Genomic DNA, 10155 nt, shown 5'->3' on the forward strand with positions numbered 1-10155 from the left:
TTGTCCATTGTAATTTGCATCAAGACTCCTTCCTATGTGGTGAGTGATATTTTTCTGCCTAGTGCCCTGAATACTGAGTAAATGATAGCACCTCTAATACCCACTCCTTTCACTCTTGAAGTTATTTTTATACTATGTAGTATGAAATTACATAAGTTCATAGTCAAGAAGATAGAACAAAATCATGAAATGATGAAATATAATAATTGTACTATGTGGAAAAGGAGGAAAGAGTCCAGTGTTCCTGAGAGACAAGGAGATTCTGAACTAAGTTGAGTTCACAGCATGAATCCTGTGCTCTTACAGGTTGAGGATCTGTTATCTGAAATGCTTGGGACCAGAAGTGTTTCATATTTTTCTGGATTTTGGAATATTTACATTACACGTACCAGCTGAGCATCCCAAACCCAAAAATCTGAAATCCAAAATGCTCCAGTAAGCATTTCCTTTGAGTGTTATGTCAGTGCTCAAAAATTTTGGATGTTCTGATTTCTTATGTCCAACCTAGAATACTTTATGGGTGTGGTTGTGCATAATCATGCCAAAAAGATTGAGTGTTCTTTACATAAGCAACTGGGAAGTTTCATGATAAGAAATTCAACTGATGGCAAAGAGAAATGATGTATACAAGTTTGGTTTAGGGATGAATCATGGTTATCAGAAGGAATGAGTTTGAATGTGATGAATAATACTCAGATGGCCTTCCAACCCAATCCTCCTGGACACATGCCCAAGTTCTCAGAAGAGAAGCCTGCAATAAAAGAATTATACCACTGAATTATATAAGAAATGGAATGCTGAAGTACCACTAAATTGTGAACTTGTGAATAAACAGCACTGAACGAAGAATGGATAGTATTTGGATACAATAATTTTGACTAGATGTATATAGCAGCTTGGAAGAAAAGTTAGTTTGAGGGGCATATTTTTAACCTTTGAGGGTGACATGAAATAAAGCAAGCTTTCCTCTGGCAATGATTCCTCTTAGTCTCTGAATCAGTGTGGTAATTCTTATCTTTATCATTTGCCTTATTCAGGTACAGTAGATATATCTTTTATCACACCATAAGTCGTCCCTTACACAGAAGCTGAGCAGCAACTGTTAAACCAGTTTATCAACTATATTTGCATTTATCACTTTGTCGTGAGATAGTAGAAACTGGTATCTCACCTTCAGTTTGGGAACAATAGGTCAAAGCAGTAAAGCTGATGGCCAAAATCTTGGTGCTCCACCCCATGTTCAACAACTGAGGGTTGCCTTGCCAAATCTGGATCATCTCTGTTTGATGTTACTTTAAATAATACAAGAGCACATTTTGGCTTTCAATCAGTTGAACCATTGTCACAAGTAAAAGTTGCTTGTCATGCACCATTCCTCGTTCTTTATTTGCTGTAACCACTCTTAAATACTTGGTTTGTACCAAGATGTAACTAGATCTTGATAATACCTCTGAAGAAACTACAGTATAAGCTAAATTCAGTGTTGGCATCCTCTGTGGTGCCAACCACAGTGTATTACTTTTCTGTTGTTGCCATAACAAATTACTGCACATTTAAGAGAAACCTCAAGAGTAACCAAATCTGCTGATAACCTGATCTTGGACTAACAGTCTTGAGAACTGTGAGAAAATAAATTTCTGGTGTTTAAACCACCTAGTCTGTGGTATTTTGTTATGGCAGCCTAGCAAACTAATACAGGTAGCCAAGAGCCATTTTTGACAGTAGCTGTTACAATTTGAATGGAGGTTTTATTCAACAAAACTGTAAAATTACATGTTCCATTTGTTTTACTAATGTGAAATGTATCTTTCTCAGAAAGACACATAGAACGTGGTGTCTTGGACTTTTCTTGAGAACAATATTGAGTCACAGTTTATTTCCATTTTTTCCTCATGAGAAGAGAATGCATAATCAATGAATGTTGTGGTGAGAATTATGGGGATTTTGGCTAAATGTCCTAAAATAATCAGAAAAAGGAAAAAAAAAAGACATATTAACAACATTAAGAACAATAAAAATTAAACCCCCACCTGTCAAAGACAAAGGCCAGCATAAAAAGACAAACCAAGCCAGGTGCAGTGGTACACATCTTTAGTCCCAGGTACTCAGGTGGTGAGAATTATGGAGAATTTGGCTAAATGTCCTAAAATAATCTAAAAAAATGATGGACATATTTAACAACATTAATAACAACAAAAATTAAACCCCCACATGGCAAAGACAAAGTCCAGCATAAAAAGGCAAACCAAGCCAGGTGCGGTGGTACACACATCTTTAGTCACAGGTACCGAGGACACTGAGGCAGGAGGATCCCTTGAATCCAGGAGTTCATCCAATCTGGGCAGCATAGTGGAACGCCGTTGCAGGAAAAAAAAAAAAGACAAATGATAAACTTTGTGTACGATTTTGCAGTAAATGAGAAAGACAAACCCTAGGCTCTATATAGTGCACATTGATTGTGTTTTGGCCCCCATCATCCATTTGCCTTACTTCTGGTAGCATTTGAGTAGCTGTGCTCTTTCTTATTTTTCTGTCCATGTGGTTGGTTCTGAAGAGCCCACAACTCTAGGCTAAAGTGCCGCACATAATCCAGTTTTAAACCAGTGAATCACATTCACAATACCTTCCTCAGAGATTGGTTCAAGGATGGGCAAATGATTCAAGAAAGAAACTTATCAGTTGTTTTGTTTTGTTTTGTTTTTCTCATTGGATCTGAAGCATAAGAGATACTCCTATTGGGATTGAAACTGTTTCCACCATCTTCCTACCATCTTACTACCATGTGGAACCCATGAATGAGACCCACACAAAGGAAAGCAGAGTTAAGAAATGGAGATGGCTGGATACAGTGGCTCACGCCTGTAATCCCAGCACTTTGGGAAGCCTAGGAGGGTGAATCACCTGAGATCAGGAGTTCGAGACCAGCCTGGGCAACATGGTGAAACCCCATCTCTACTAAAAATACAAAAATTAGCCAGTAAAAATACAAAAATTAGTCCAAGCTACTTGGGAGGCTGAAGCAGATGGATTGCTTGAACCCGGGAGGCAGAGGTTGCAGTGAGCCGAGATGGTGCCACTGCACTCCAACCTGAGTAACAGAGTGGGATTATGTCTTGGAAAAAAATAAAAAAAAGAAATGGAGAGAAATGAAATTCTGACCACATCATTTCAGCCTTGAATCCAGCCATTTCTGATTTTAGCGCTATCCCAAAATATAAAGTTACATAAGCAATAAATTCCTTAACTGTCTTTGCATTTATTATTATAATTGTCAGTATCTTTCAATTCAAGTCAAAGTCTTGATTTTGATGACTTTATCTTTACTGGTTTATTCCTAGCATCTGGTAAAGTATCTGGTATATAAAGGGCAGGGTTAATGTATTTTTACTGAATAGATGCTGAATTAATACTCTCATGTTTTAAAAGTGCCTTAAAAACTAATCCAACTTTCTATGTAATTTTGACTTTTCTTTACAACATTATAAGGATATTTTTTAGTCTAGCATGAATGCATGACTCACTGAGAACTCACTAGTATCCTCTTAATACCATGACTCCATATTTTTGGTGGGTGACACCATTTGATACACTTCCAAACACCCCCATAGCAACTGATGTTTCAAAAATACACTCAAAAGACGTATTTTCATCTGTGTCAGATTACATACTATATATCTTGGATCAGAAGCCCCAGTAACAATCTGCTGTGGAGATCCTTGTGTGCCTCCTTCTTACTTAGGAGTCAGCATAGCCTCCAGGTTGACGTTTGTTCATTCTTTCATTCATTCATGTATGCAGTCAATATATCCTTAATCTATTGCTGCATAACATTCTTAAGCTTAGAGGCTTAAATAACATCCACTGATTTAATTCATGACTCTACAGTTTGGTAATTTCTTCTGAGCTCAGATGGGAAAATCTGCAGGTTTCACTGGGACTCCCTTCTATGTTTGTAATCTGCTGCTGGATTGGCTGAGGCTAATGGGTCTACAAGGACTTAAGCTGTAACAGCAGCAATCTGCTCCATGTGGTGTCTCATCATTTTATCCTGAATATTAACTTAAGGTTAATCATAAAACCTGAAACCCTTAGGATTGGGATGTCACAGGATATGCAATAGCAAGATAAATTACTAGGGAGACTGTGGAATAAAAGTCAAATCCAGACTTAATAAGGAGAAACTTTATTCAAAATAATTATTGCAGCGAGAAAAAAGCAGTAGGAAAAATGCTTTGACCACAGGTCTACAAGGGACTTGAGATTTAGGCAAAAAGAGTTTTCCTTTTATAGGGAGTAAACAAAGGTAGAAAGAACCAGGTGTGGAGAAGTGAGGCAAATGAGTGATGTGATATATCAGATATATCAGGGACTATTTTATCTGGAGGCCAGTTTATTCTCAGGAGGTACTGTATGCTATTTCAGGAAAATGGTGGGGCAAAATTTAGGGATCTGGAGGAAGGAGAGCGCTTAACCAAAATTTTGTTAAGGGGCATTTTGTTCCAAATGATCAAAATTTTCTTCCTTCTGTACAGAGGCTAGACTTGCCTCATGGTCTCTGTGTCCTGGTCATCAGAAAACATCATTCAGAGTGTTATAGCCCTTATAGAATTTGTCTAGCAAGTTTAGAAAACGATTCAAGGAGACTGGCATTTCAACAATGCTCAGAAATAGGAAGGTATGGCTGGCTTGGCTTTTATGCTGCAACTTTTACTACAGGCCTGGAAATTATGACAGCTGGAGTCTGCATAGATCCATATCAGTGCTTCCCAGGCTTCCTTTCAAATACAAGGAATTTGTTAACATTACTTACTTTTTGCTTGAAGCCATGCTTTCCACTTTTTTTTTTTTAAGTGTTCAGTTTTTGAGGATTTCTTTTTTGTCTTTTTAAGACAAATCTTGCTGTGTTGCTCAGGCTGATGTACAGTGCCTATTGACAGATACAATCATAGTGCAACACATAGAGCTTTGAACTCCTGCTTTCAAGCAGTCCTCCTGCCTTAGCTTCCCCACTGGCTGAAACTATAGGCATGCACCACTTGGGCCTGACCCTTTCTACCTTTAAAACACTTTTCTTGTAAGCAAAGTACCCAAAAACTTGTTCACCTTCTCATTTTCAGCTCTGAAGTGTAAAGAGCTTGGAAGGCATCACTCTTGTCCTTATAAGAAAAAAAGCTATTTTGGCATTCTACTACATTCCTCAAATAGAGTTGACCCTTGAACAATACAGGTTTGAAGGGTCCACTTATACATGCATTTTTTTCAGCCAAATGTGTTTGGAAAATACATTATTCACCAAATATGAAACATGAGTACACGAGAGCTGAAAAATACTGTATTCACCAGATATGAAACCCAGGTACAAGAGGGCTGAATTTTCCTATATGTAGGTTATGTAGGGCAGACTGCAGGACTTGAGTGTTTGTAGATTTTGGTACACATGTGGCTTCTGGAACCAGTCCCCTGTGACATGGTTATGCTTTGTGTCCCTACCCAAATCTCATCTTGAATTGTTCCAGGTAAGGGAGAGTCCTGGTGGGAGGTGACTGGATCTTGTGGGTGCCTTCCCTCATGCTGTTCTTGTGATAGTGAGGGAGTTCTCATGAGATATGATGGTTTTATAAGTTGCAGTATCCCCTGGGCTTCTTTCTGTCTCCTGCCGCCTTGTGAAGAAGGTGCCTGCTTCCCCTTCCACAATGATATAAGTTTCCTGAGGTCTCCCCAGCCATGCTGAACTGTGAGTCAATTAAACCTCTTGTTTATAAATTACACAGTGTCAGGTGAAAAGGGACTAATGCATTCTGAGAATACCAAGGAACAACTCTATATAAACAATTATGTATTTATGTAACAATTATGTAACAATTCAGTGTGCCATGCACTGTCTTGTGTCCTGGGGATGAATAGTAAAGAGGATTGTTTCCATCCTCAGGAAGAGTTCATTCTAGTTGGAGAAACAAACGCTGTATATATTTACAGAACATCTTTAAATATTAGGGAAATAGGCTCTTTATGAATTGCAAATAGTTTTTCTTGTTCCATAGAGAACATTCTTGTCTTGTTACTGATTTTAGTGAAAATGCTTCTACAGTTTTTTCTTTATATTGTGTATATGCCTTTTGTTGTAGGTTTCAAATTAAAGTTGTTTCTTTGTTTCCAAGCTGTAGGTTTTCTTTTCTCTTTTTTTTTCTTTTTCTTTCTTTTTTTTGAGACAGTTTTGTTCTTGTTGCCCAGGCTGGAGTGCAATGAAGTGAACTTGGCTCACCACAACCTCTGCCTCCCAGGTTCAAGCAATTCTCCTGCCTCTCAGCCTCTCAAGTAGCTGGGATTACAGGCATGCACCACCATGCCCGGCTAATTTTATGTTTTTAGTAGAGACAGGGTTTCTCCATGTTGGTTAGTCTGGTCTCGAACTTCCAACCTCAGGTGATCTGCCTGTCTCGGCTTCCCAAAGTGCTGGGATTACAGGCGTGAGCCACCATGCCCAGCCAGCTGTCGGATTTTCTATCAAGAATAAGAGATATATATGCCAAAGTCTTTTCTGCTTATAATTTATCATATTTTAGAATCTGCTAATTTAGTCAATTACATCTTTTTTTCCTCCTAAAACAAACTCCACCTGATCATCATAATTTTTTAAGTGTACCGCTCATTCACTTTTCTTGTACTTTAAGATATTTATGTCTATGTTTACAAGTAAGCTTGGTTACACCTTTCCATTCTTATGATGTTTTTGTCTGGTTTGGATACCAAGCTTATATTAGCCTTGTAAAATGAGTAACTTTCCTTTTCTACCGCTCTTCTCTGAAAGTTTGTATTAGAAAGATATTATCTTTTTTTGATACTTTGGAAGAGCTATTCAGTTTATTTCTTTCTCCAGTTTATTCTGGTAATTTAATGTATTCTTTCTAGAAAATAGTTTATTGTATGTAAATTTTAAAATTTATTGACATTGACTTCCCTTTTTTTTTTTTTTTTTTTTTTTTTTTTTNTTTTGAAACACAGCCTTGCTCTGTCACCCAGGTTGGAGTGCAGTGGCATAATCACTGCTCACTGCAACCTCTGCCTTCCGGGTTCAAGCAATTCTAGTGCCTTAACCTCTTGAGTAGCTGGGACTACAGGTGTGCACCACCATACCTGGATAAGTTTTGTATTTTTAGTGGAGAGGAAGTTTCACCATGTTGGCCAGGCTGGCCTCAAGTTATCCACCTGCCTCGGCCTCCCAAAGTGCTGAGATTTCAGGCGTGAGCCACCATGCCCAGCCTGTTTTTGGTTTTTAAAACCTCTACTGATTGATTCTATATTTTCTGTTGTTTTCTCTTCTACTTCGCATATATAGCTTTATTTGTGCATTCTTCCTTCTTTTTTCCTTGGTTGGTCTTGCTGTATATTTCTATGTTTAATTGGATGCCATTTCCCATTAGCCTTAAGTGTGGTAGTGGGGTTTTATTCTTAATTTTTTAAATAAAGAATTAACATGTACATTTTTGGGTTCATTCTGTAATTCTTCTGAAACTGTCACTTAGCTTGTTTATTTTCATTCTTTTGTTTGTTTTTTATTTTTATATTCTTTTTAGAGCAGGATCTTACTGTGTCACTCAGGTATGAGTGCAGTGGCAGAATCACAGCTCCCTGCAGCCTTAACCTCCTGGGCCCAAATAGTCCTCTCGCCTCAGTCTCCAGAGTAGCTAGAACTGTCAGAGGCATTTGAACCAGAGCAACGCCATCTTGAATACGGGCTTAGTAAAATAAGGCTAAGTCCTATTGGGCTGCATTCCCAAGAGGTTAATGAATTCTTAGTTACAGGATGAGATAGGAGGTTGGAACAAGATACAGGCCATAAGGACTTTGCTGATAAAACAGGTTGCAGCAAAGAAGCTTGCCAAAACCCACCAAACCCAAGATGGCAACAAGAGTGACCTCTGATCATCCTCATGGTTAATTATATGCTGGCTATAATGCATTAGTATGCTAAGAGACACTCCCAGTAGCATCATGACAGTTTACAAATGCCCTGGCAATGTCAGGAAGTTATCCTAGATGGCCTAAAAAGGCGAGGAACCCTAAGTTCTGGGCATTGCCCACCCCTTTCCCAGAAAACTCGTGAATAATTTGCGCCTTATTTAGAATATAATCAAGAAATAAGCACGAAAATGGGCAACCAGCAGCTCATGCCACTGCTCTGCCTATGGAGTAGCCTTTCTTTTATTCCTTTGTTTGTTTGAGATGGAGTCTCATTCTATTGCTCAGGCAGGAGTGCAATGGTACGATCTTGGCTCACTGCACCCTCTGCCTCCCAGGTTTTTTTTGTTGTTGTTGTTGTTTTTAAATAAGGTTTCACTATGATGGCCAGGCTGGTCTTGAACTCCTGACCTCAGATGATCCACCCACCTCGGCCTCCCAAAGTGCTAGGAACCTCCCAGGTTAAGCAATTCTCCTGCGTCAGTTTCCCAAGTAGCTTGGATTCCAGGCATGCACCACCACACCAGGATAATTTTTGAAATTTTAGTAGAGACAGGGTTTCACCATGTTGGTCAGGCTGGTCTGGAACTCCTGACCTCAGGTGATCTCCCCACCTTGGCCTCCTAAAGCTTGTTTGTTTTTTGTTTGTTTGTTTGTTTGTTTACCGTAAGGAAAGCACAGATATACTGAAATGAAAGTACACTCTACAGAATTGGAGCAGGCTGGAGCAAGCAACTCAAAAGCCCCTTCCTTTACTTTCTTAATAAACTTGCTTTCACTTTACTCTGTGAACTCACCCTGAATTCTTTCGTTCGTGAGATCCAAGAACTGTCTCTGAGGGTTTTTAGATCAGGATGTCTGTCTGGTAATAGGACTACAGGCACACACCATTACACCTGGCTAGTTTTTGTTATGTTTTTGTAGAGACAGGATTTTGCCACATTGTCCAAGCTGGTCTCGAACTCCTGAGCTCACGTGGTCCACTTACCTCCAATTTTTTATCTGTGAATTTTTCTTCATTCTTAATTTTCTATGTTTGTTTATCTGTGAATTTATTTATTTAATCCTGTTCAGTATCCTATCGCAATTTGTGGATGCACATTTTTCTTTAATTCAGCTATTTTTCAAATTACACTCCTCCATCATTTTTTCCTTCTAGAATTCCTTTGTGTATTCTTTATTTCTCATGAGTTCCTTTTTCAGATGTTTCATTTCTTTATTTTTCTAAGCTGTGTTTCAGGTAATTTTCTTAATACTTTTGCAGTTTACTAATTCTCTCTTAGAATTTATTTACATAGCACTTATTATTTCTATTGTGTTTTAATCACAATGGCTATATTTTGCATTTCCAAATTTTTAAATAATTTGTTTTTTTTAAATCATCCTGCTCTTGGGTTCATATCCACCTTTTTCTTATTTCATTATTTCCTTATTCTTGCTTTATATATATTATTTCTTTACTCCTTGAAGATTTTAAGCATTCTCATATCATATTTATTTTCAGAAAATTATTTGTTATTCATTTCTAGATAAGAGTTTTTTGACATGGAGTCTCGCTCTGTTGCCCAGGCTGGGGTACAGTGGTGTGATCTCTGCTCACTGCAACCTCCACCTCCCAGGTTCAAGCAATTCTTGGGCCTCAGCCTCCCAAGTATCTGGGATTACAGGCACATGCCACCAGGTCAGCTACTTTTTGTATTTTTAGTAGAGACAGGGTTTCACAATGTTTGCCAGACAGGTCTCAAACTCCTGACCTCAGGTGATTTGCCCACCTTGGCCTCTCAAAGTGTTGGGATTACAGGCGTGAGCCACTGTGCCCAGCCTTGTAAGTACTTTTTTAAAAGGTTTTTTGAGTAAAAATTGACATACAATAAACTACCCATATTTAGTGTTTAGTGAATTTTAACATGTACATACCTGCAAAACCACTGCCACAATCAAGATAGTGAACATACCTATCACCTCCAGAAATATCCTTGTACGTCCATTTTGAGGAGTAGGCTTTTCTGCTTAGTGTTTGTCTTGCTTTTCTTATCCCCGTGTTTATCTTCTTATATTTGGCAGATTTCTTGTGACTTTTATCCAGTTTACCTAGGTCCCCAATTTGAAAAGAGTCTTAACATTAATCAATGGATAAACTCATATCCTGCCAGGAGAACAGTGATTTACCTGATGTTTCCTAATCCAAGCAGCTAC

This window comes from Cebus imitator, unplaced genomic scaffold (assembly GCF_001604975.1).
Source record: "Cebus imitator isolate Cc_AM_T3 unplaced genomic scaffold, Cebus_imitator-1.0 Scaffold402, whole genome shotgun sequence".
NCBI lineage: Eukaryota > Metazoa > Chordata > Mammalia > Primates > Cebidae > Cebus > Cebus imitator.